General features: G+C 42.5%; 1 long non-coding RNA gene across 2 annotated transcripts in view; it reads left to right on the top strand.

The window, feature by feature from the left end:
- The window catches only part of LOC134285678 (uncharacterized), a 470,596-nt gene that overhangs the window by 98,865 nt on the left and 344,196 nt on the right, over positions 1-27,535 (top strand). Inside the window, exon 3 of one of the 2 annotated variants that reach the window (XR_009996533.1) lies at positions 11,021-11,296. The exons of the other annotated variant lie outside the window; for it this stretch is intronic. This is a non-coding gene — a long non-coding RNA (uncharacterized LOC134285678). Of the gene's footprint in view, positions 1-11,020; positions 11,297-27,535 lie in introns of those variants that run through there. 2 annotated transcript variants of the gene reach the window in all.

Below are 27,535 nucleotides of genomic sequence, written 5' to 3' on the forward strand. Positions count from 1 at the left end.
TGGAGGAATTCCTGGAAGAATTCCTGGAGGAATTCCTGGAAGAATTCCTGGAGGAATTCCTGGAAGAATTCCTGGAGGAATTCCTGGAAGAATTCCTGGAGGAATTCCTGGAAGAATTCCTGGAGGAATTCCTGGAAGAATTCCTGGAGGAATTCCTGTAGGAATTCCTGGAAGAATTCCTGGAGGAATTCCTGGAAGAATTCATGGAGGTATTCCTGGAAAAATTCCTGGAGGAATTCCTGGAAAAAATCCTGGAAGAATTCCTGAAGGAATTCCTGGAAGAATTCCTGGAAGAATTCCTGAAGGAATTCATGGAAGGATTCCTGAAGGCATTCTTGGAAGAATTCCTGAAGGAATTCGTGGAAGAATTCCTGAAGGAATTCTTGGAAGAATTCCTGAAGGAATTCTAAGAAGAGATCCTGGAGGAAGAATTCCTGAAGGAATTCTTCCAAGAATTCCTTCAGGAATTCTTCCAAGAATTCCTGAAGGAATTCTTCGAAGCATTCCTGAAGGAATTCTTGGAAGAATTCCTGAAGGAATTCTTGGAAGAATTCCTGAAGGAATTCTTGGAAGCATTCCTGATGGAATGCTTGGAAGAATTCCTGAAGGAATTCTTGGAAGAATTCCTGAAGAAATTCTTGGAAGAATTCCTGAAGAAATTCATGGAAGAATTCCTGGAGGAATTCCTGGAAGAATTCCTGGAGGAATTCCGGGAGGAATTACTGGAAGGATTCCTGGAGGAATTTCTGGAAGAATTCCTGGAGGAATTCCTGGAAGAATTCCTGGAGGAATTCCTGGAAGAATTCCTGGAGGAATTCCTGGAAGAATTCCTGGAGGAATTTCTGGAAGAATTCCTGGAGGAATTCCTGGAAGAATTCCTGGAGGAATTCCTGGAAGAATTCCTGGAGGAATTCCTGGAAGAATTCCTGGAGGAATTCCTGGAAGAATTCCTGGAGGAATTCCCGGAGGAATTCCTGGAAGAATTCCTGGAGGAATTCCTGGAAGAATTCCTGGAGGAATTCCTGGAAGAATTCCTGGAGGAATTCCTGGAAGAATTCCTGGAGGAATTCCTGGAAGAATTCTTGGAGGAATTCCTGGAAGAATTCCTGGAGGAATTCCTGGAAGAATTCCTGGAGGAATTCCTGGAAGAATTCCTGGAGGAATTCCTGGAAGAATTCCTGGAGGAATTCCTGGAAGAATTCCTGGAGGAATTCCTGGAAGAATTCCTGGAGGAATTCCTGGAAGAATTCCTGGAGGAATTCCTGGAAGAATTCCTGGAGGAATTCCTGGAAGAATTCCTGGAGGAATTCCTGGAAGAATTTCTGGAGGAATTCCTGGAAGAATTCCTGGAGGAATTCCTGGAAGAATTCCTGGAGGAATTCCTGGAAGAATTCCTGGAGGAATTCCTGGAAGAATTCCTGGAGGAATTCCTGGAAGAATTCCTGGAGGAATTCCTGGAAGAATTCCTGGAGGAATTCCTGGAAGAATTCCTGGAGGAATTCCTGGAAGAATTCCTGGAGGAATTCCTGGAAGAATTCCTGGAGGAATTCCTGGAAGAATTCCTGGAGGAATTCCTGGAAGAATTCCTGGAGGAATTCCTGGAAGAATTCCTGGAGGAATTCCTGGAAGAATTCCTGGAGGAATTCCTGGAAGAATTCCTGGAGGAATTCCTGGAAGAATTCATGGAGGAATTCCTGGAAGAATTCATGGAGGAATTCCTGGAAGAATTCATGGAGGAATTCCTGGAAGAATTCCTGGAAGAATTCCTGGAGGAATTCCTGGAGGAATTCCTGGAAGAATTCCTGGAGGATTTGCTGGGAGAATTCCTGGAGGAATTCCTGGAAGAATTCCTGGAGGAATTCCTGGAAGAATTCCTGGAGGAATTCCTGGAAGAATTCCTGGAGGAATTCCTGGAAGAATTCCTGCAAGAATTCCTGGAAGAATTTCTGGAGGAATTCCTGGAAGAATTCCTGGAGGAGTTCCTGGAAGAATTCCTGGAGGAATTCCTGGAAGAATTCCTGGAGGAATTCCTGGAAGAATTCCTGGAGGAATTCCTGGAAGAATTCCTGGAGGAATTCCTGGAAGTATTCCTGCAGGAATTCCAGGAAGAATTCCTGCAGGAATTCCAGGAAGAATTCCTGGAGGAATTCCTGGAATAATTCCTGGAGGAAATCCTGGAAGAATTCCTGGAGGAATTCCTGGAAGAATTCCTGGAGGAATTCCTGGAAGAATTCCTGGAGGAGATCCTGGAAGAATTCCTGGAGGAGATCCTGGAAGAATTCCTGGAGGAGATGCTGGAAGAATTCCTGGAGGAATTCCTGGAAGAATTCCTGGAGGAATTCCTGGAAGAATACCTGGAGGAAGTCCTGCAAGAATTCCTGGAGGAACTCCTGGAAGAATTCCTGAAGGAATTTCTGGAAGAATTCCTGGAGAAATTCCTGGAAGAATTCCTGGAAGAATTCCTGGAAGAATTCCTGGAAGAATTCCTGGAGGAATTCCTGGAAGAATTCCTGGAAGAAGTCCTGCAAGAATTCCTGGAGGAACTCCTGGAAGAATTCCTGAAGGAATTTCTGGAAGAATTTCTGGAGAAATTCCTGGAAGAATTGCTGGAAGAATTCCTGGAAGAATTCCTGGAAGAATTCCTGGAAGAATTCCTGGAAGAATTCCTGGAAGAATTCCTGGAAGAATTCCTGGAGGAATTCCTGGAAGAATTCCTGGAGGAACTCCTGGAAGAATACCTGGAGGAATTCCTGGAAGAATTCCTGGAGGAATTTCTTGGAAGAATTCCTGTAGGACTTCCTGGAAGAATTCCTGGTCGAAATCCTGGAAGAATTCCGGGAGGAATTCCTGGACGAATCCCTAGAAAAAATCCTGGAGGTATTATTGGACGAATTCCTGGAGAAATTCCAGGAAAAATTCCTGGAGGAATTCCTAAGGGAAACCAACCTAACTGAATTGCTAGAGGATACTCTAGAGAAATTCCTGGAAGAGTTCCTGAGGAAATTCCTGGAAAAAATCCTGGGGAAATTCGTGGAAAAATTCCTGGAAGAATTAATGGGAGAATTCCTGGAAGAATTCGTGGAAGAGTTCCCAGAAGAGTTCTTGTAGGAATTCATGGGAGAATTTCTAGAGGAATTCCGTGAAGTACTAATGGAGAAATTCCCAGAAGATTTCCTGGAAAAAAATCTTAAACGAATCCTGGGAGAAATTCCTTGGAGAATTCCTTGAGGAATCCCTGGAAGAATTCCTGGAGGAATCCCTGGAAGAATTCCTGGAGGAATCCCTAGAAGAATTCCTGGAAGAATTCCTGGAGGAATCCCTGGAGGAATTCCTGGAGGAATTCCTGGAGGAATTCCTGGAGGAATTCCTGGAGGCATTCCTGGAGGAATCCCGGAAAGAATCCCTGGAGGAATTCCTGGATAAACTACCCTAGGGAAAGAATCCCTGGAGGAACTCCCAGAGAATCCCTGGAGAAACCCGCGGTGGAATCCCTGGATGAATTCCCGGAAGAATCCCTGGAGAACCTCCCGGAGGAATCCCTGAACAAACACCCGTTGGAGTCCCTGGAGGAGCTCCCGCGGAGGAATCTCTGGAGGAACTTTTGCAGGAATCCCAGAAAGAACTTCCAGAGAATCCCTGGAAAAACTCCCGAAAGATTCGTTGGAGGAATCCCAGGAGGAACTCTCTGAAGAATCCCTTGAGAAATTCCCGGATGAATCACTGGAGGAACATCCGGAGAAACCCCTGGATGGGCTACCTGATAAATACTTGAATGATCACCCGGAGGAATTCTTGAAAAAAAAAACCTGGAGAAATCCTGGAAGAAGTCCTGGAAGAAACCCTGGTTGAGTTCCTGGAAGAATTCCTGGAGGAATTCCTGGAAGAATTCCTGGAGGAATTCCTGGAAGAATTCATGGAGGAATTCCTGGAAGAATTCATGGAGGAATTCCTGGAAGAATTCATGGAGGAATTCCTGGAAGAATTCCTGGAAGAATTCCTGGAGGAATTCCTGGAGGAATTCCTGGAAGAATTCCTGGAGGATTTGCTGGGAGAATTCCTGGAGGAATTCCTGGAAGAATTCCTGGAGGAATTCCTGGAAGAATTCCTGGAGGAATTCCTGGAGGAATTCCTGGAAGAATTCCTGGAGGAATTCCTGGAAGAATTCCTGGAGGAATTCCTGGAAGAATTCCTGGAGGAATTCCTGGAAGAATTCCTGGAGGAATTCCTGGAAGAATTCCTGGAGGAATTCCTGGAAGAATTCCTGGAGGAATTCCTGGAAGAATTCCTGGAGGAATTCCTGGAAGAATTCCTGGAAGAATTCCTGGAAGAATTCCTGGAAGAATTCCTGGAAGAATTCCTGGAAGAATTCCTGGAAGAATTCCTGGAAGAATTCCTGGAAGAATTCCTGGAAGAATTCCTGGAGGAATTCCTGGAAGAATTCCTGGAGGAATTCCTGGAAGAATTCCTGGAGGAATTCCTGGAAGAATTCCTGGAGGAATTCCTGGAAGAATTCCTGGAGGAATTCCTGGAAGAATTCCTGGAGGAATTCCTGGAAGAATTCCTGGAGGAATTCCTGGAAGAATTCCTGGAGGAATTCCTGGAAGAATTCCTGGAGGAATTCCTGGAAGAATTCCTGGAGGAATTCCTGGAAGAATTCCTGGAGGAATTCCTGGAAGAATTCCTGGAGGAATTCCTGGAAGAATTCCTGGAGGAATTCCTGGAAGAATTCCTGGAGGAATTCCTGGAAGAATTCCTGGAGGAATTCCTGGAAGAATTCCTGGAGGAATTCCTGGAAGAATTCCTGGAGGAATTCCTGGAAGAATTCCTGGAGGAATTCCTTGAAGAATTCCTGGAAGAATTCCTGGAGGAATTCCTGGAAGAATTCCTGGAGGAATTCCTGGAAGAATTCCTGGAGGAATTCCTGGAAGAATTTATGGAGGAATTCCTGGAAAAATTCCTGGAGGAATTCCTGGAAGAATTCCTGGAGGAATTCCTGGAAGAATTCCTGGAGGAATTCCTGGAAGAATACCTGGAGGAATTCCTGGAAGAATTCCTGGAGGAATTCCTGGAAGAATTCCTGGAGGAATTCCTGGAAGAATTCCTGGAGGAATTCCTGGAAGAATTCCTGGAGGAATTCCTGTAGGAATTCCTGGAAGAATTCCTGGAGGAATTCCTGGAAGAATTCATGGAGGTATTCCTGGAAAAATTCCTGGAGGAATTCCTGGAAAAAATCCTGGAAGAATTCCTGAAGGAATTCCTGGAAGAATTCCTGGAAGAATTCCTGAAGGAATTCATGGAAGGATTCCTGAAGGCATTCTTGGAAGAATTCCTGAAGGAATTCGTGGAAGAATTCCTGAAGGAATTCTTGGAAGAATTCCTGAAGGAATTCTAAGAAGAGATCCTGGAGGAAGAATTCCTGAAGGAATTCTTCCAAGAATTCCTTCAGGAATTCTTCCAAGAATTCCTGAAGGAATTCTTCCAAAGAATTCCTGAAGGAATTCTTGGAAGAATTCCTGAAGGAATTCTTCGAAGCATTCCTGAAGGAATTCTTGGAAGAATTCCTGAAGGAATTCTTGGAAGAATTCCTGAAGGAATTCTTGGAAGCATTCCTGATGGAATGCTTGGAAGAATTCCTGAAGGAATTCTTGGAAGAATTCCTGAAGAAATTCTTGGAAGAATTCCTGAAGAAATTCATGGAAGAATTCCTGGAGGAATTCCTGGAAGAATTCCTGGAGGAATTCCGGGAGGAATTACTGGAAGGATTCCTGGAGGAATTTCTGGAAGAATTCCTGGAGGAATTCCTGGAAGAATTCCTGGAGGAATTCCTGGAAGAATTCCTGGAGGAATTCCTGGAAGAATTCCTGGAGGAATTTCTGGAAGAATTCCTGGAGGAATTCCTGGAAGAATTCCTGGAGGAATTCCTGGAAGAATTCCTGGAGGAATTCCTGGAAGAATTCCTGGAGGAATTCCTGGAAGAATTCCTGGAGGAATTCCCGGAGGAATTCCTGGAAGAATTCCTGGAGGAATTCCTGGAAGAATTCCTGGAGGAATTCCTGGAAGAATTCCTGGAGGAATTCCTGGAAGAATTCCTGGAGGAATTCCTGGAAGAATTCTTGGAGGAATTCCTGGAAGAATTCCTGGAGGAATTCCTGGAAGAATTCCTGGAGGAATTCCTGGAAGAATTCCTGGAGGAATTCCTGGAAGAATTCCTGGAGGAATTCCTGGAAGAATTCCTGGAGGAATTCCTGGAAGAATTCCTGGAGGAATTCCTGGAAGAATTCCTGGAGGAATTCCTGGAAGAATTCCTGGAGGAATTCCTGGAAGAATTCCTGGAGGAATTCCTGGAAGAATTCCTGGAGGAATTCCTGGAAGAATTTCTGGAGGAATTCCTGGAAGAATTCCTGGAGGAATTCCTGGAAGAATTCCTGGAGGAATTCCTGGAAGAATTCCTGGAGGAATTCCTGGAAGAATTCCTGGAGGAATTCCTGGAAGAATTCCTGGAGGAATTCCTGGAAGAATTCCTGGAGGAATTCCTGGAAGAATTCCTGGAGGAATTCCTGGAAGAATTCCTGGAGGAATTCCTGGAAGAATTCCTGGAGGAATTCCTGGAAGAATTCCTGGAGGAATTCCTGGAAGAATTCCTGGAGGAATTCCTGGAAGAATTCCTGGAGGAATTCCTGGAAGAATTCATGGAGGAATTCCTGGAAGAATTCATGGAGGAATTCCTGGAAGAATTCATGGAGGAATTCCTGGAAGAATTCCTGGAAGAATTCCTGGAGGAATTCCTGGAGGAATTCCTGGAAGAATTCCTGGAGGATTTGCTGGGAGAATTCCTGGAGGAATTCCTGGAAGAATTCCTGGAGGAATTCCTGGAAGAATTCCTGGAGGAATTCCTGGAAGAATTCCTGGAGGAATTCCTGGAAGAATTCCTGGAGGAATTCCTGGAAGAATTCCTGCAAGAATTCCTGGAAGAATTTCTGGAGGAATTCCTGGAAGAATTCCTGGAGGAGTTCCTGGAAGAATTCCTGGAGGAATTCCTGGAAGAATTCCTGGAGGAATTCCTGGAAGAATTCCTGGAGGAATTCCTGGAAGAATTCCTGGAGGAATTCCTGGAAGTATTCCTGCAGGAATTCCAGGAAGAATTCCTGCAGGAATTCCAGGAAGAATTCCTGGAGGAATTCCTGGAATAATTCCTGGAGGAAATCCTGGAAGAATTCCTGGAGGAATTCCTGGAAGAATTCCTGGAGGAATTCCTGGAAGAATTCCTGGAGGAGATCCTGGAAGAATTCCTGGAGGAGATCCTGGAAGAATTCCTGGAGGAGATGCTGGAAGAATTCCTGGAGGAATTCCTGGAAGAATTCCTGGAGGAATTCCTGGAAGAATACCTGGAGGAAGTCCTGCAAGAATTCCTGGAGGAACTCCTGGAAGAATTCCTGAAGGAATTTCTGGAAGAATTCCTGGAGAAATTCCTGGAAGAATTCCTGGAAGAATTCCTGGAAGAATTCCTGGAAGAATTCCTGGAGGAATTCCTGGAAGAATTCCTGGAAGAAGTCCTGCAAGAATTCCTGGAGGAACTCCTGGAAGAATTCCTGAAGGAATTTCTGGAAGAATTTCTGGAGAAATTCCTGGAAGAATTGCTGGAAGAATTCCTGGAAGAATTCCTGGAAGAATTCCTGGAAGAATTCCTGGAAGAATTCCTGGAAGAATTCCTGGAAGAATTCCTGGAAGAATTCCTGGAGGAATTCCTGGAAGAATTCCTGGAGGAACTCCTGGAAGAATACCTGGAGGAATTCCTGGAAGAATTCCTGGAGGAATTTCTTGGAAGAATTCCTGTAGGACTTCCTGGAAGAATTCCTGGTCGAAATCCTGGAAGAATTCCGGGAGGAATTCCTGGACGAATCCCTAGAAAAAATCCTGGAGGTATTATTGGACGAATTCCTGGAGAAATTCCAGGAAAAATTCCTGGAGGAATTCCTAAGGGAAACCAACCTAACTGAATTGCTAGAGGATACTCTAGAGAAATTCCTGGAAGAGTTCCTGAGGAAATTCCTGGAAAAAATCCTGGGGAAATTCGTGGAAAAATTCCTGGAAGAATTAATGGGAGAATTCCTGGAAGAATTCGTGGAAGAGTTCCCAGAAGAGTTCTTGTAGGAATTCATGGGAGAATTTCTAGAGGAATTCCGTGAAGTACTAATGGAGAAATTCCCAGAAGATTTCCTGGAAAAAAATCTTAAACGAATCCTGGGAGAAATTCCTTGGAGAATTCCTTGAGGAATCCCTGGAAGAATTCCTGGAGGAATCCCTGGAAGAATTCCTGGAGGAATCCCTAGAAGAATTCCTGGAAGAATTCCTGGAGGAATCCCTGGAGGAATTCCTGGAGGAATTCCTGGAGGAATTCCTGGAGGCATTCCTGGAGGAATCCCGGAAAGAATCCCTGGAGGAATTCCTGGATAAACTACCCTAGGGAAAGAATCCCTGGAGGAACTCCCAGAGAATCCCTGGAGAAACCCGCGGTGGAATCCCTGGATGAATTCCCGGAAGAATCCCTGGAGAACCTCCCGGAGGAATCCCTGAACAAACACCCGTTGGAGTCCCTGGAGGAGCTCCCGCGGAGGAATCTCTGGAGGAACTTTTGCAGGAATCCCAGAAAGAACTTCCAGAGAATCCCTGGAAAAACTCCCGAAAGATTCGTTGGAGGAATCCCAGGAGGAACTCTCTGAAGAATCCCTTGAGAAATTCCCGGATGAATCACTGGAGGAACATCCGGAGAAACCCCTGGATGGGCTACCTGATAAATACTTGAATGATCACCCGGAGGAATTCTTGAAAAAAAAAACCTGGAGAAATCCTGGAAGAAGTCCTGGAAGAAACCCTGGTTGAGTTCCTGGAAGAATTCTGGGAGGAATTCTTGGACGGATTCCTGGACGAATTCCTGGAAGAGTTCCTGGAGGAATTTTTGGAGGAATTCCTCGAAGAGTTCATGCAGGATTGCATGGAAGAATTCCTAGAGAAATTCCTGGGAGAGTTCATGGAGGAGTTCATGGAAGAATTCCTAGAGTAATTCTTATAGGAAATTTTGGACGAATACCTGGACGCACTCCGGGTGAAATTCCTGGAAGAAATCCTGGAGACGTTCCTCGAGGAATTTCTAATGGAAACCCTGGCTGAACTCCTACAGAAAACCCTGGAGGAATTCCTGGACCAATCCCTGGAGGAAATCTTGAATAAATTCCTGTAGGGATTCCCAAAGGAAACTCTGGAGGAATTCCTGCAAGGATCCTCGGAGGAATCTTTGGAGGTTTCTCTGGAGGAATCCAACAATTCTCATACAAAAACAGTCAAAAAACATACAACAGAAGGCTCCAATCAAACCCACAGATTTACCAGTATGCTAAACATCCGTACAAGCATAAACTCCCCGAAACAACAGTTTTCAATGGGTGCTTAAAGTCCCACAAGGGTTCACCATTATTTTGCGACATCATCATCTACAGATCCAGCCCATCACCTATTCGTCGACATCCAACCGAAACACCGACCGAGCCGAGCAGCTCTAGGATGCTAGCTCAAAACCCACTCGACAGATTTATTTCCTGCTAACAACTAGAAAATTAAAATCTTCACTGCTTGTCACCTGTCCTCGAAACATGCATTCGAAAGTAAGAGGGGGAACTTGTGCGGAATGTCTCTCCATGGAACAAAAAAATGGAAGTCCGCTTAGTTTTGAAGAGGCAATAGAAGAGATCATTTCACTGAAAAGGCTTAGTTTTAGTTTTAAGAACTTCTTCAAGCTTAGAAACGTTCACGACCAATAGTGGTGCATTTGAGTCCATTATCCCCTATGAAATAGTAGTCACCCACATGCTGTTGTTGGTGTTTCACTCCATCAGAGTTGTAGATGCTGTGGGGCATGTCTCATCCTACTCCTGTCACCTTCGCTTTCACGACCGCAACCCCCCAAACTGTCCTTGGATAGAACGACATTGAAAATCCCCTGCCCAAGCTAGATTTACCGTACATTCCATCTTATTCCTCCGTGCACCTACCTGCTACATATCTAAAGTTATTTATGGCTTTGACCCCTCCGGCAATGCCAGCAGAGGCCTCCCTTTCCCATTTTGTCACCAACAACAACTACGTGTGGATACATTTCTGCATTGGTACCTACCTAGTGCTGCTGCTGGTCCAGAAGGCCAACACTTCACACGCAACATCAACGCTCCGACTGCTCCGTAGTCAGGACAGAACAGGACAGGACCCATGACTTGCAGAGTTTTCGTGGAATACATTGCCCAACTGCTCGGGCTGTACAGTACACGTCCCGTACCTATACTGTGAGGGAGGACGACATAAGTAAATAAATTTTGATGATGGAGATGATGTTGATGGGAACTGATGACCATATTGTTGGCGTTGTTGTTGCTGTTGTTGTAGCTGTAGTTGTTCTTTGGGAAGATTTGTTGTCTTGCGGGAAACCAGAGTCCACCAGCATTGCTGCGTTGCTGTGGAGATGGACGACATCAGGAAAGCCGAAATGAGCTTTCTGGTGTTGGCACGTTCGCATACACGTGGGCGTGCTTTTGTACTGACTGGATTGGTGTGGGTGCAGGGAAGGCCGGTGCGGTGGTGTGTTCTACATATTTTGACAATATTGGGTTGTTTTTGTTAGCACGTGTTATGAACAAAAAAGTGTTTGGGCCAGAAGAAACATGGCCTCTGGATTGCTTTTCATTGTTTATTAACTGAATGAGTTAGAGTGAGTACAGCTTTTTACTGGATTGAATAGATTTCTTCGAACAATACTGCTTGTCAAGTTATCTGAAGCCGACAATATGGGAGTTACTCTTTGTGGATTTTGTAAACATCCAAGCTATTTTAATTGAGCTGAGTTATGTTCATCAGAATCATAATAATGAATTATCGAAAAATAATACTCAACTAAATCAAAAATTATCAAAAACGAATGCACTTTATTATAAAATTGATTGTGACCACTTTATCACTTTTTTCTTTCTTCCAGGTAATTCATGAGTACGGATCTGCTATGGACAAACCTATATCAAATGCATTGATTGACTGTAGGTATTCATGATATTTTGAAGCCGATCGTTCGATATCCTCGCTCGAGGCCGTACTTACAAACGAGATATTAAAAACAATGTCTACCATTGTTGTGATACGGGCAGGTTTACACCTACATTGCCATTTTCTCCCTAAATCACTAGAAGAGAATCTTCTCAACAGGACTGGGGAAACTACGAAAAGCTCAGGTAGTGGACGACTAAGAGCAACTCTAACGCCAACGGAGAGACTACTTTTCCTACCTAAAACCTAAACCTTTCCCATCGTCTCTTAGGGACTACCAGAAGGTACTCGGTAAGGGACTAATGCAGTTCGCACCCTAGAGGTCAGTTGCCTAGTGTTGCAGCTACGAACTTCTACCCAAGAAACACACATGCCACACGAGACTCACGGCAGCGCAAGTTTTGGCTGTATAGAAGTCACAGTTACTATAGTCGACAGCATATACCAACGGGTGTCCGGGAAGTTTCCCCATCTTTGGCGATAGTACCAGGCTCCGCCGCTTGCAAATCTCTGGAAAGACTTCCTCGCCAGATTTCCGCTCCCACCAGAAGCTTTAACCTCTACACCTCATCTTAAATACATGACATTTCAAAACACCGGACTCAGGATGCCACAACGGAAATTCCGCTAGACTTCTGAATTATTTTAAAGCACTTCCGACCCATCTCTATGTCGAAAACTAGCACTCGATTCTGGAAGTAATGTCCGAGAATCTTGTGCAGGTATCCGTGTATCATGAACGCGTTTCTTGCATTCAGAGCCACTACAGCAAAGTAGCGAGTCCCCAACACTTTTACGCTGGAGTGTCATCTTGGCAGTTTAGGTTCCCCTTCCGAAAGACGAACTGATTGCTCGAAAGCTTATTTACACCCTCGTTGTGCCGCAGCGGGCTGTTGATGATGATATTCTTAAGGAACATCCCTGTTGTATCAATCAAGCATATTGATCAACATGCCAAAGGGGGCTCCGAGTGGTTTCCCCGCCTCCAAACCTTTGGAAAAATTCCTTCATCCAGGCATTTCTGCATAGCGAACTTGAGCATTTCGGGAGCCTTTGCAATAGTTACTGTGGCGTCACCTTTCCATTCTTCGGCTGAAGAACGGAGGGTTAGGTTCCGCGTATTCGGGGAGCTACTTACGCTGACGTCCTGTCCGTCCGATGGTCCGAGAAGTAAAGAGGCAGAGTCTACTTCGTGTGTATCCACGTGCCTCTGTAGACCAAACCGGAGAGCGAGAGAATGTGAGAGTGAGAGCCGATGGTGGTTGTCTTTCAAGAGTATCGTTCAACGCAGGGGTGGATAAAGGTAACATATGATATCCACGAGGGACTCTCACATGAACTCTCAATCATCAGGGGTGTTCATAATAATAGGGTAGTCCAATATCCCACAGTTACTTTTAAGGCCAAGTTCAGAATTCCGTTCGAACCTGGGGCCTTACCTACGCTAATAGACTTAAAATCTTTAAAATTTGTTTCGGAGCGGTCGAAGAGATACGTTCTTCGTAGCAGCAAACGCAGCTTTAAAGCTGTAAATATATTGGATTTTAGTATACACAGTAGTCTAGCATATTATAATTTCAAAGAGGTCGTACATTTTCGTACTTATCTCGATGCTACCTAAACTGTTTAATATCCTATTTGAACGTTTCTGTTCTGGGCACTCCTGGATATAACGAATTTGATCAATTTCAGTTCATTTTAGGTTTAGGTTACTTTAGGCTATAATTTACAACAAAAGAAACCGACGCAGTATGTCTAACAGCTGAATAGTTTAATAATTGGAACTGTAACAATTGTTAGGATAGATAAAGAATTACAAATTTGGGATAGCTAGTTTACCAATTATTTCACACAAACCCGAAACAGGAGAGAATTTTCAATAAAGCTCCCGCATCAATTTATACTCGATGGTTAGCTGGCTATACAATTCTCTACTACACATTTCAATTCCGCCTTCTCATTGTTGCTGACGTTTCTCATGCCGACGTCAAACGGACAGTAGCGGGTGACACTGAACTCACACAAAGCGTTACTGTATGCGGCTGCCCTGTAATTCCTTTTCATTCCCCCGCCCGTGAAGTTCCGAAGAACCTGCCTCTCTGGAGCCACCATCTCCCTGTTTGACGTGTACGTCCAGCAAAGCCAGCTTTACCGACGGCCGTATTCTTACTCCTTCCATAGTGTGGACCTTCGCACTTCTAACCTGTCCTTCCTTTCCTTGGGACACTTCGATGATGCGGCCTCTTATCCATCCGTTCCGTTTGCTCTCGTCTACAATGAACGCAAGGTCTCCCGGTTCTAACGGCTTCGTCGGTAGAAACCACTTAGTGCGTCTGCTTATCTTTGGCAAGCATTCACGGACCCATCGTTTCCAGAACTGATTTGACAAATATTGAGTGAGCTTCCAACTATCCCTCAGTGTCGAGCCCTCAGATAAGAACGCTGTCCTGGGTTGGACGATCCCTGGGTGCCGTACAGAAGAAAGTGGTTCGGCGTGAGAGCCTCTTGGTCTGCGTCGTCCAGCGGGATGTAATTTAACGGACGAGAATTAACAATAGCTTCGGCATCCAACACTACCGTCTCTAGTACTTTATCAGTGGGATGACGAGGATGCTCAGCGATGGCCGCCATAGCAGCTTTGACGGAGCGGACCATCCGCTCCCAATACCCACCCATGTGAGGCGCCGATGGTGGGTTAAAGTGCCAGGTTGTTCTAGCATTTGTGAAGGTGGCTGAACAATCCTGATGTATGGTCTGAACCTGTTCTACCAGCATATTACTGGCCCCCTTGAAGCAGGTTCCGTTGTCGGAGTAGAACGCCGATGGGGAACCTCTACGATTCACAAACCGACGAATTGCCATTACGTAAGATTGCGTCGACAGGCTGTGGACGATCTTTAGGTGTATCGCACGTGAAGTCAGGCACGTGAATAATACCACCCAACGCTTAAACAAGCACCGACCCTACTTGACCATTATAAGGCCGAAATAGTCAACGCCAGTGTAACTAAATGGACGAATATGAGGAATAAGTCGAACTACTGGAAGTGCTGACATCATTGGAATATCTTGGGAGTTATTGGAACATAAAGAGAAGTGGTTATTATGATTATTGAAGGATCGGTTTTAGACAGTCGTATAAGGATTCAGGTATTAGAGTTTGGTTATTGATTTTCTGCAGCAGATTAGTTTACAACTGAAAAGAGCGAATACATAGTACTACTGGAAGTCGTAGACGTCCCTCAGACTAGCATACCAGTAGGCTCCATTTCTTCTCTGGAGAACGTTAGGCGAAACATTTACGAAACAGGTAGCTAAGTACCTTCTGGCTTAGGGACGGTACATACACGGAACCGCCAAACTACCCAAAATTGAGTTCTTTTGAGGCAATTCCATAGTTCTGCCCAATAAGCCAAAAATTGAGTAAATCGATTAAACTCACGCTAGGTAGATTGCCTTTATCCCCAGCTAAAAAATATACTCAAGAGTAGGTAAATTCAACCTCAGACCCCCCTCATTCAACTCAATATTGAGTAAACCGACAATTACCCAAAATTGGCTTATAGGGGTCAAGAACCCCCTTTGGGTAGATGCATCTCTGTTTGTTTTTGACAACATCGGTGAGCCAGAGAGAGAAAACAATCTAATTTTGGGTAACGAGTTTATTCGATATACTCAATTTTGAGTAAAATCGACCCAAATATTAGGTAGTTTAGATTTTCCGTGTAGGGATAGGCAGTCATTTCCCCTTTATACGTTTGCTCAAATTCCACAAGTTTGATAGGGACGCTCTTTCTCTGGAAACCAAGAAACCTCTCGCTAGCAGCTGACTGTTACAGCAGCTGCTAGCGAGAGGTTTCTTGGTTTCCCGAGAAAGAGCGTTCCTAACAAACTTCAAGAATTATAGTCTGATGGTTGAAATTCTCGAGTCGCGATCCTCCTAACAACTGAACTACTGCTTACATGCTAAATGCTCATATGAGCTCAGAGGAACTCGGAGCTCACCATACACTGAAGGAAATTACGTAGTCTTGAATTTCCAACAACACAGGTACTCTTCGATATAACGTACAAAAGAAAATTCTCTTTCTGAGTTAAATCGAAGTGTACGATACATCGAAGCAGAGAAATAATAATATTTTTTATGGTTGTGTTGATGTGTTCGACGTGAAATTAACCCCAATTAATGATTTCGGGCTGCAAAACGATGAGTCGATAAGCAGAGCGTCCAATATAGCTCTGGCCCTCACAAGTTCCTTCCTCATGCTTCCACGGGTCCAGCGATGACAAAGACGGCCAGCTAAGAGTTGTGTGCTTAGCTGGTAGTGCAGCCTGGGCACTGTTGTCCTTCTGACTTCAGCTAGATTGAGGAGGTACGATCCGAGCGTCTGTTCACCAAGGAGGTGCGGCTCAAACAGCGTCTGTTCTGGCATCCAGCGGCTGAATAAGAAACGCTGCACCACGCCCAGCTAGATCCAAAGTGGTAGCCCCATCAACGTGGTCGTCCCAGTGCACAATGGGTCCAGAGCCGTGTTTACGAAGACAAAAATGTTTGTGCCTAAACCATAAGTTTTAGATACATGGTGTCTTTGGAAAACTTTTTTCTTATTTTTCGACCTTTTTTCTCATTATTGTGAAATTAGGGCGGTCCCTCTAGTTTCGCTGATCCAAACATCTGCTTTTTAATATTTTTATGTACGTTCACAAAATGTTCTACAAAGTTGTAAAAGAACTTATTTGGAGCAAGTTTGCCGAAGAAACCATTATTCTATCTCTTATGGTTCCTAACTTATATTTTTTAACAGATTCATGTTAGGGTGATCCATGGATTTCAGTTTTCCTGAAATAACTTTTAATGCGTTCGTTTCTCGTAAATACTTTGTTCCGAGCACTTTTAGAACTATCAATGACGCATATTTTTTCCAAAGAGCTCAAAGTTCTAACTCTCATAGTTAAAAAGATATTGGCATTTTTCTTCGAAAAATCACTTTTTTTCAAAATGTCATATCTCAAAAAGGAGCAAATGGATTTTCAATCTCCTGGTTGCATTGGAAAGATCGTACTCTGTTCTATTTATGGTGAAAAAACTGCAGGTACCTTTTATGTTTAAAGCTTTTTATTGAATTTTGAAAATACGATTTTTTTCATGGAAAAGCAGTTGTAACTTTTAAAATCGATGAGATACAAACTTGGCGTCTTCGACAAAATTGTGAGTTTTTGGCTGCTATAAAAGTGCCCAGAACAAAGTATTGCGAAAAAATCAACACATAAAATTATATTGAGTAAAAACAGATTTTCATATGGAAAGCGGAACAATTTCAGCAAACTCGACTAGTCTTTGTTAGATAGATCGAAGTAACCATGTCGAAAATGTTTAAATTTGCTTATAATCTATAATTCGTCAATGAACTCAACTTAAAATGTGATTTTGAGCTGATTTCCATCAATTTAATTTCAATTTCATCACTTCAATGTATGGATAGTGAAAATGTCGGTCACTCGTATATGTTTAAGTTAACGTAAAAGCCTATCAAAGTTACATGATTTACAATATCTTATCAACATTGTGCCTAAATGGTAATGACAGTATAAATAAACATTGGTTCTACAATGAAATGGATGACCATTTACCAAGCTACTTTGATCTATCTAACAAAGACGAGTTGAATTTGCTTGAAATGTGTCATTTTTCATATGAAAATCTGTTTTTACTCAATATAATTGTATGTGTTGCCTTTTTCGCAATACTTTGTTCCTGGCACTTTTATAGCAGCCAAAAACTCACAATTTTGTCGGAGACGCCAAGTTTGTATCTCATCGATTTTAAAAGTTACAACTGCTTTTCCATGAAAAAAATCGTATTTTCAAAATTCAATAAAAAGCTTTAAACAAAAAAGGTACCTGCAGTTTTTTCACCATAAATAGAACAAAGTACGATCTTTCCAATGCAACCGGGAGATTGAAAATCTATTTGCTCCTTTTTGAGATATGACATTTTGAAAAAAAGTGATTTTTCGAAGGAAAATGCCAATATATTCTTAACTATGAGAGTTAGAACTTTGAGCTCTTTGGAAAAAATATGCGTCGTTGATAGTTCTAAAAGTGCTCGGAACAAAGTATTTACGAGAAACGAACGCATTAAAAGTTATTTCAGGAAAACTGATATTCATGGATCACCCTAACATGAATCTGTTAAAAAATTATAAGTTAGGAACCATAAGAGATAGAATAATGGTTTCTTCGGCAAACTTGCTCAAAATAAGTTCTTTTACAACTTTGTAGAACATTTTGGGAACGTACATAAAAATATTAAAAAGCAGATGTTTGGATCAGCGAAACTAGAGGGACCACCCTAATTTCACAATAATGAGAAAAAAGGTCGAAAAATAAGAAGAAAGTTTCCCAAAGACACCATGTATCTAAAACTTGGTTTAGGCACAAACATTTTTGTCTTCGTAAATACGGCTCTGGACCCATTGTGCAGTGTTGGTTGGGACGTTAAACAGAATTGGCACGATGGTCCTCCGGCGAAACATGGAGTGTTGACCACCCGTAAAAATCCCCATTGCGAATAACATAGGAGAAAATACGACTCGATACAATCGGCAAAGACCCACGCGACGAAATAAGGACTACGATTGGAAACTTGGAACATGGAATTGCAAGTCACTAGGTTTCGCAGGATGTGACAGGATAATTTACGACGAACTACATCCCGCAACTTCGACATTGTGGCGTTGCAGGAACTTTGTTGGACTGGACAGAAAGTGTGGATAAGCGGGCATCTTTGCCGGGGCCCGTGGCGTAGTTGGTCACACGTTCGCTTCATATGCGGATGGTCATGGGTTTGATTCCCAGCCCCGGCACTTGCAATTTTTCGTCAGTTGCTTTTCCCCGAGAGCAACTGACACTGACCCTCTTCTGAGCCCCATGGCTCAAACGGACCCGAATACCTGGACATCGGCGAACTGCTACTCATAATGGACCCCCAATCGGACTGGAAAGGAACAACGGCCATCCATCATCATCCTTGTGCTCATCATTCTACTAGGTATAAAAGTAGAAAAAGTGAAAGCAGCAGAAAGACAACCAGTTCGATAAAGTAGAATAGAACCTAGGCGCTGTACAAAAATGTAAGTGCAGCTGTCAATTGAAATTGCTCACGTAGTGCCCCAGTGGACAATAGAGCTGTAAATTAGGTTAAGTGACTAAGAATAAAAAAAAAAAGCGGGCATCCAGTGGCTACCTTCTACCAAAACTGTGGCACCACCAATGAACTGGGAACAGGATTTATAGTGTTGGGCAAGATGCGACAACGTGTGATCGGGTGGCAGCCGATCAACGCAAGGATGTGCATGTTAAGAGTTAAGGGCCGTTTCTTCAACTATAGCATCATCAACGTCCACTGCCCACAAGAAGGGAGACCTGATGACGAGAAAGAAGCGTTCTACGCGCAGTTAAAGCAAACATACAATGGATGCTCGCCGCGAGACGTGAAAATCGTTGTCGGCGACATGAACGCGCAGGTAGGAAGGGAGGAAATGTACAGACCGGTAACCGGGCGAAACAGCCTGCACGCCGTATCGAATGATAACGGCCAGCGATGCGTAAATTTTGCAGCCTCCCGCGGTATGGTAGTCCGAAGCACCTTCTTCCCCCGCAAAGATATCCACAAAGCCACCTGGAGATCACCCGACCACCAAACAGAAAACCAAATCGACCACGTTCTAATCGACGGTAAATTCTTCTCGGATATAACCATTGTCCGCACATACCGCAGTGCGAATATAGATTCGGATCACTACTTAGTAGCTGTATGCATGCGCTCAAAACTTTCGACAGTTATCACCACGCGTCGAAGTCGAACGCCGCGACTCAACATCGAGCAGCTACGTAACGTAGAAGTGGCTCAAGACTACGCGCAGCAGTTAGCAGTGGCCCTACCAACGGAAGAGCAGCTTGGCGCAGCTACACTTGAAGATGGCTGGAGGGACATCGATACGCCATAGGTAGTACCTCGGCTACAGCACTAGGCTTCGCGACTCCGAATCACAGAAACGACTGGTACGATGGCGAATGTGAACAGTTGAAAAACGAGAAGAATGTAGTATGGACGAGAATACAGACAGGCGCGGAACAGGCAGAACTCAGTCTTCCGGATGAAGAAGCACCAGCAGGAAGAACGAGATCGCAAAGCCTAGGCGCGGAACGCCGATTTGAAATCGATGAACAAGTGATGCGTGGGCACGTTGTATTCTCGGCATTTCTGCAACACCTGGCGGATGGCGAACATCTGGTCCATTGTAGTGCGTTCACCCATGAACCAAGCCTGATATTGCCCCACGATCTCTCTTGTAATCGGTGATAGATGGCGGCATACAATTTGAGAGAGAATCTTGTAGGCAGCGCTCAGTAGTGTGACCGTGCGATAGTTCCCGCAATACAACTTGTTACCCTTTTTGTAGATGGGACACACGATGCATGGAAATTCCTCCGGTAATACTTTCTCCTCTCAAATCTTGTTGATGACCCAGTGTAGTGATTCTCTTCTGTACATATTTTAGTAACTCGTTTGGTAGTTGATCTGCTCCAGCGCCTTCATTGTTTTTCAACCGGCCAACTTCCTTCTCAATCTCTTGCAGGTTAGGGGCTGGAAATCTTCAGTCCTGCGCACATACTCCTAGATCTGTAACCACGCCACCTTCGGTGATTACGTTATGTTACGGTCACCTCTCGACCACCTCACGCTCTCTCGTGAAAATATTCCCGTGATTATCTCGGCACATCTCGGCTTGTGGCACAAAGCCTCTGCGCGAGCGGTTCAGTTTCTCGTAGAACTTCCGTGTGTCCTTAGCGCGGTACAGCTCTTCCATCGCTTCGCGATCTCGTTCTTCCTGCTGGCGCTTCTTCATCCGGAAGACTGAGTTCTGCCTGTTCCGCGCCTGTTTGTAACGTGCCTCATTCGCTCTCGTACGGTGTTGCAGCATTCTCGCCCATGCTGCATTCTTCTCGTTTTTCAACTGTTGGCTTGATGTTCTCCATGGTTCGGTCAGCGGACTTCACCAGAGAGAGATTTATTGCCGAAAAGTGCATTTGTTGATGTACTGAGATTTACTGTTTAATTATTTTAGGTAATATAAAATTTCCATCAGTATAGAAAGCTATCGTCCGCACAGCATGTCAGAGCGTTGAGAACTAAACTGTTGTGTTTATTAAGGTCGTTAAACGACCATAATAAGGTGCGAGGAGTTCCAGGAAATACTAATTAAAATCATCGCTCGACATTCCGCGAAAAATAGGTAACTGCTCCCCATTATTGTCAACGGCGATTTCTAAGATGGATCGTGATGTGGAATCGAACTTCGTCCTATAATGTTCTCAACCTCACTGATGGGCGTTAAAAACTTCGTTTATTATTCACAACCAGAAGTCCCATGTGTTCCACTTTTCACCATTCTCATTAAAAGTGGGCCAAAAACTCCCATCAAACTATGGCACCGACGCGACGGCCATTTCCGTCATAATTACCTTCATACCGAAGTGGGCGGCCGGTGGGCCCTGGTGTACCGAAGATGGCCAAGGCGGCAAGGTGCACATAATAATGTTCAACTTTCGCTCAAGTGTGCTAATGAACAGAAACAACTTTTCCAGGCGAAGCTCTAAAGAAGGGGCTGCTGCATCAAGAGCAGCCAGCCAGCAGCGCATCAAAGCTCGGAACCTGACCGTCCGGTCCGGTCCGGTCCTCGATGACGGCGATGGAAGAACAAGTATCCCTCCAGAACAAAAGGAAACAACTTTCCGTCTGGCATTATGTATTTATATCAGCGGCAAACTTTCTTCCAGGTGAGGTGCTCCGGATGTTTTGCATTGCACTCTCCGTCCACTTTTTCTTTCTGTTTGAATAGTTGCTTTTCGGACGGGCCGGCGGCGGCCTGACATGCTCAGCTTTTCGGACGGTTTCGCAAGAACTCAATCGAGTAACTTACGCTCCAGCTCTAGCAGCAGAAGGTGAGCTTAAAATTCTGCAAATATTTTGAGCGGCTTGGTTATGCTTACAAGCCCGCCGAGCCACAATATTCTTGACTATGTCGGATATTTAGGTAAGTACTTCGTGCTGCTGCGATACAAGGTCAAGGGGTGCCTGCAAACTTTCTGTGCCAGGGGAGATGAAATACGTTTGTATCGAATCTCGGATCTGCTGGATTCAGCAGACTTGGAGCGAAGTTTTCCACAAAACAGGAAGGGGGCAACGTGTCAAGATGGAAAAGAGTAATCAACAGCGTTAGATGGCATGCTTTGCAATCAAGGTTGGCATGAGGCAGGCGGAAGCGTTGTATTTCCAGCAGTAGTTGCAGCTGGTTCCCTCCGGCGAACATTTTACAAAAGCCGTTGAAGCGATGTAGTTAGGTGGGTTTCCTGGTGGATGCCTGTGGGGTATGTTCTAAGTAGTGATGGTTTCAAGGCTGTAATGAAGATACACCGTGTCCAATAAGTTCTCATACAAAATCAAATTGAATTAATTTCTCATCTGTAATTAGGATTTTCAAAGTAAGTGTACTTATCGAAAGGCCAACTAATATTGATCAAATACAGCATATGTTTTGGAATTAATTGTCCTTTATCCTTCTATGTTGATCGCTTAAGTGTCGTAAGTCCATTTCAGCTGGCACGCTCGTCATTTCATTTGTGATGATGATTAACCTGGGCTTGTTAGGGGAATATCTGTAAATAAAAGAAAATCGGGTTAAGTACGGTTCCTTTGAATTCCACTAAGAATTTGCATCCTTTGACAGATACGTATTTCGACCTCAACTGTAAGGTCGTCTTCAGTGTCTTGTACTTGACTCGACTTAACCCGATTTTCTTTTATTTATTTCATTTGTATTTTGTCTCATTTTAACGGGTAAAGGTTTTAGGTTGAAACAAATTAGGTTACTGTCCTCGCCATTGCTAGTAGCAACTATGACCAGAAGAGAAGAAATATAACATTCTGTATTGGTCAAGTACGAAGCCGTTTTATGTTGTATAAAATAAAACGTAAATTAAACAAAAATGTCCATCTACCTGTTTTAATGAAATTTATTGTGTTAAAGAAGCATGGCTGCATATTATCTTGTTGATTCACATTATTCTCACTTCTAAAACATGCTTGTGTTCCTGTTGTGGTAAATTTTGTTCAAAATTTACGTTTTATGATGTTTATCTTTAATATAACGGTCATTTTCAAGGAAATCAGCCCAAGTTGAGCTTACTTGGAAATTTTTTACCATACCATCACTGAAATTGCTTAAATTTAACCTTAGTATATCCATTTGGTACAATACAGGGGATACAAACTTAAAATTTAACCTTATGGACTCTATTTAGCTACCGTAGAATGAAAAACTTTTCGAACATTTTTCTTGCGTGCCGGAGCAAACGGATTTCAGAAAACGGAAGTGTACTACTAGGCTTCTAAAAACAAACAAAAAATATCGTTATTTTAAACCGTATGCTTTATTGAATCACTATTATGTGGCCCTTCAATACATGCATTCATTTTGAAAATATTAATAACAGATGAGAAATAAAATTATATGTTCTAAATTTGTATTTTGTATGAGAACTTATTGGACACGGTGTAGTTGAGGAGATATTTTTTTTTCAGTACAGTGAATATATTCAAAGATTGTCAGCGGTTTACTGGTGGAATCCCTAGATGTATTTCGGAGGAGAGTTCTTGGCATCACTGCCAAGATCGTGTGAATGTTGCGTAACTCACTGGAACAATTCGTTCCCATCTATCTTAGCAAACTACAGGAGAATTACTTGGGGCCTGTCCATAAACTACGTAGACTCTGAGGGGGGACGGGGGGGGGTCTGGCCAAAGTCTACGGTTCTTACAAATTTCGAAAATTTTGTATGGACGAAAGTCTACGAGGGGGGAGGGGGGTTCTGAGATTCCCAAAATTGAGTCTACGTAGTTTATGGACAGCGCCTTGACATGATGCGGGACCGCTCGATGGAGACGACTTGCTCCGCCAAAGTTCTATTCCTCAATGAGGTAGCATCACTGGCCACCTCGTCATGATGCTTGTTGACATAGACGCTTGCCACACGGAGAAACTGAAAAACTCAAAATTAGATACTTTTAAACTTAATTTTAAGTTCTTTTTCATCTTCCTTTTTATCCGCTCTTTCTATTATGCTTTTGGTCGAAATCCGAAGTGCCCAAACGTGAAAAAAATGATTTTTAACCTATTGCGACATTCACTGAGAGGAAATTTCATTTTGATTTCACTGGAAAAAGTCAAATAACCGTTCAAAAAACATTTTTTCAGTGAGTTCACATGAGTTAAGTGAAACCCGCTTGAAAGTATAGTGAATCTCTAATGGAAAGTTATTGGAAATTTCGCACTGTATCGTATAATAAATTGTATAAGGTTTTCAAGTGGATTTTACTGCAGTCGAAAGTATGCAAAATAGAAGCATGTAGCTGTCAGCCATCACTAACGAACCATGCATGAGTGTGATGATGGCAATATGTTCTGTGATCTGAATTCAGATGTTTCCTCTTTGTCAAGGGAATCATTTGGTGGTCTCTGATGGCATGGAGATGAACCAAATTTTTGAATTTACCTTCATATAAAATAATAATAAGAGCAAAAATTAGTGAAATAATACTAAAAAAATATTTTAGATTTATATGATTTGGCAGTGAAAAATTTCACTTAAATTTTATTGGATTTTTTCAGTAGAATATTTTCACTTACTAATCATTTAAGTTTCAAATGTTAAGTTAGATGGAAAAAATCCACTTTAGATTTCCAGTAGAATTTAAGTGAATTTTTCGCTCAGTGTTTGCACCCATTTAGACTCGGCCGAAATTCATTATCATCACAGTCGAATTTCACACACGACTTCGCAGCGGCTGGCATATACATGGAAAGATCGATGTACACAGAGCAAGGAGTAACTTTCACGCAGCGATCGAAAAGACAAAAGAATTCATGCAAACTTGTGTGAATTTTCACGCAAATTTGTGTAATACCGGATCGGCACATTTTTTGTGCTGATCCAGTCGTACGCTAATATGAGTGAAAAATCCTTTGTCTTTTCGCAAGTTACTCATTCGCTGTGTACTTTCGTTTAAGGGTGTACACTAGTTCGGTTGAGTTCATCACAGGAGCGTCGGATACACAACAAGTAAACAAAATAAGTTTGATTAGTGTGAAGTGTCGCTGGGGAATGATGATTCAAAGGATTCTCAAATTATCACAGTAGTCCAAACATTGATGAGAAACCTAATACTTAGAAATGTCGCAACTCAATTTGGATGAGTGCATATTGTACACTGAAATAAATTTTGTTGTGGAAACTACCGATTCCATAGTAAAATTACTAACCGTACCTATGATCCTCAAACGATAACAATTTCCAATTAATTCCACTAAAACACTGCCAACTTAACTAACAGTACAGTTAACATTACCAAAAATAATCTTAATTAAACAAATGAGCATTGTATTTTTAACCATACTGTGTTGTAAAATGTCCAGGAAAAAATAACAATGTTTTGTTGTTGAGACGACTACGCTTTTAGTTGAATTTACTACAATGCATAGTAATTTCAAGCATATTTCAGTTACCTTAACAGATTTTGTTCTCGGTTGAGAATCATAGGTACGGCTAGTAATTTTACTATGGAATCGGTAGTTTCCACAACAAAATTTATTTCGGTGTAGCTTTTAATTAACTTAATGATGCGCAACAGAAAAAAAAATTCATATTTACTTCGCAGCTGTAAAGGCGACGACTTCGATTTGGTGATGCGACGATAATATTGTTGTCAGAGAGTGAATAGAGAAACAGCCCAACTTTTGCAGTTCGAGTGCGTTATCCCAACACTGAGTTTCTACACACTTAGAAATTCTGAAATTTGCACGAAACGGAATCACCAAAATACGTAAACGTTTTCAAGACTGAATCACAAATTGGACTTAATTTTACGCGCATCATGTAAGTGTTGGTTGGTTTCGTTAGATGTCAACAAATCCGTTACACCAGAAACATAGAATCAGTATCACGTTCATCAGCCACCTTATATCTCGGTGAAATAGCCGAGAGGTAAGAGATGTGGCTCACGATTAGCAGATCCGGTGTTCAAATCCATGCATGGCAATATTTTACTTTTCTATGTTTTATCAGTCAAATCGGTTTTAGCGATTGCTAGACGCTAAGAAAAAATGCGTTTTATTTTGGGGTGTCTTGAAAGACGTAAATTTACATGTTTTAACCTCTAAATTTGTGTTTTTGAAGATGCTCGTATATGTCAGGTTCAGAACACTTAAAATTACATGATTTTTTCTAGGTGTGTAGCACAGTACTCAAATTTGAGTGAATACAACCTAGTCGGAATTTCGGTTGGGTGAAAAAAAACTTTAAATAAGCTATTTTTTTTACTTAGAAGCAACATCAGTAGGTCGGCTCTAGAGGCACGTTCTCCTCCATTTGTGAAATTTGTGCCAAAAGCATAAAGCATAGAAGCAAGCATACATAAACATCGAATCCATCAACTCAGAATTGGTTTGACGCACGTAACCTCGAAGTTGGATGGAAAGAACTCACTTTTGGGTAGTTTCGTTTCTCAGTGTAGGGGAAGGACACGCAAGGGTAATGTCACTAATCTTTGTTCACATCCCACAGATCGGTTGTGTAATTCCGAGTGTTACGCGAAAATAAAACCTTTTTTATTGGTAAAATTTGTGTGCGGATGAATTAGAGTTGCACCGATCGATGATGTATTGCGTTCGGGAAAAGTGATGGAATACATGGGGTGTGAACAACGAAACGAGAGTGTTATTCTCCTTACTTGCCCTTCCCCATGCCCTAGTATCAACCATCAGTAACAACCCCTAGTATCCCCATCAGTAACAACCAGGGATGTCAGATGTGAAGACATGTCTTCAAATTGAAGACATTTAAAGTTCCGAGAAGACATTTATTTTTGTGAAGACATATGGAAGACATTTCAAATTTTGTGAAGACTTTTTGAAGACTTTTGAAATCTGAAAAATAATATTTATTAATGTTGATAATCTGTACCTACCAATAATTCAAATCTTGGAACAATTTCAGATGAAATGCGTTTCAATTTTCGTAGATAAAATTTTAAACTTTTAAAACCTTAAACTAACAAATTCCTAATTTTTCGGTCTTCATATTGGCGGAAATTTAGAAGCAGTTTTTAGTTAAAATACGAATCAAATTATATGACCACCATTTCATGGAAATTTAAGGAAGCATGCTGATCTATTGAATTAATTATTCATCAGCAATTGTTTATAGAAAATAAAATTTTCATCAACAAAATTCCTCTGGGAATTCAACTGAGTATTCTATTTTATTCAAAAATCTCCAAAAACAGAGGTTGCTTCTAGAATATTGTTTTTCGGATGTTCTCCCCAGAACTTCGTTTGAATTTTTAACAGACGAATGTTTTAAGCAAACTTTTCCGAAAATTTGTCCAAGCCTTTTAAGATTTCTCCGGTAGTCCCTCGGGAATCTCTCTAGAAGTTTCATTGGAATTGCTTCAGGATTTCATCAGGAATACCTTCAAAAGTTTGTCAGGAATTCTTCTAGGTACTCCTCGGATATTCAACCTGGAGTACCTCAGGAATTCTTTCAGTTCCATGGGAATTCCTCCACGAGATTGCCGATTTTTTTCCAGCAGTTCCTGGGGAATTTCTCCAGGAGTTGCTCGGGAATTCTTCCATGAGTTCCTCGAGAAATCCTTTCTCGGGAATTCCTCCAGGACTTCCACGGGAATTCATCCTGGAGTTCCAAGGAAATTTATGCGGGAGTTTCTCGGGAATTCCTTCAGAAGTTCCTCGAGAATTCTCTAAGGTGTTCATCGAGAACTATTTTAGGAATTCCTCGGTATTTACTGAAGCAGTTCCTCGGAAATCCAGGAATTTCTCGGGAATTCCTCCAGAAGTTCCTAGAGAATACCTTTAAGAATTCCTCGAGAATTTCTTCAAGGAATTCCTTGGGAATTCCTCTGGAGCTCCTTGCGAATTCCTCTACAAGTTCCCCGGGAATTCCTTAAAGGGTTCCTCAGTTAATCCTCCATGAGTTCCTCAAAAATTCTCCCAAAAGTTTCTCGGGAATCCATCTAGAAATTGCTCGAGAATTCCTCCAGGAGTTCCTCGGGAATTCATTCTGGAGCTCCAAGGGAATTTCTCTGGTAGTTCCTCGGGAATTTCTTCAGAAGTTCCTCCAATAATTATTTCAGGAGTTCCTCAGAAATTCCCCCGGGAGATCCTCGATAATTCTTCCAGGAGTTTCTCGAGAAATCCTTCATAAATTCCTCAGAAATTTCTCCAGCAGTTCCTCGGGAATTCTTCCAGGAGTTCCCAGAAAATTCCTTCATGTATTCCTCGGGAATTTCTCCTGGCTTTTTTTATTGAGA

Source organism: Aedes albopictus, chromosome 1 (genome assembly GCF_035046485.1).
Source record: "Aedes albopictus strain Foshan chromosome 1, AalbF5, whole genome shotgun sequence".
In the NCBI taxonomy this organism is placed as follows: Eukaryota; Metazoa; Arthropoda; class Insecta; order Diptera; family Culicidae; genus Aedes; species Aedes albopictus.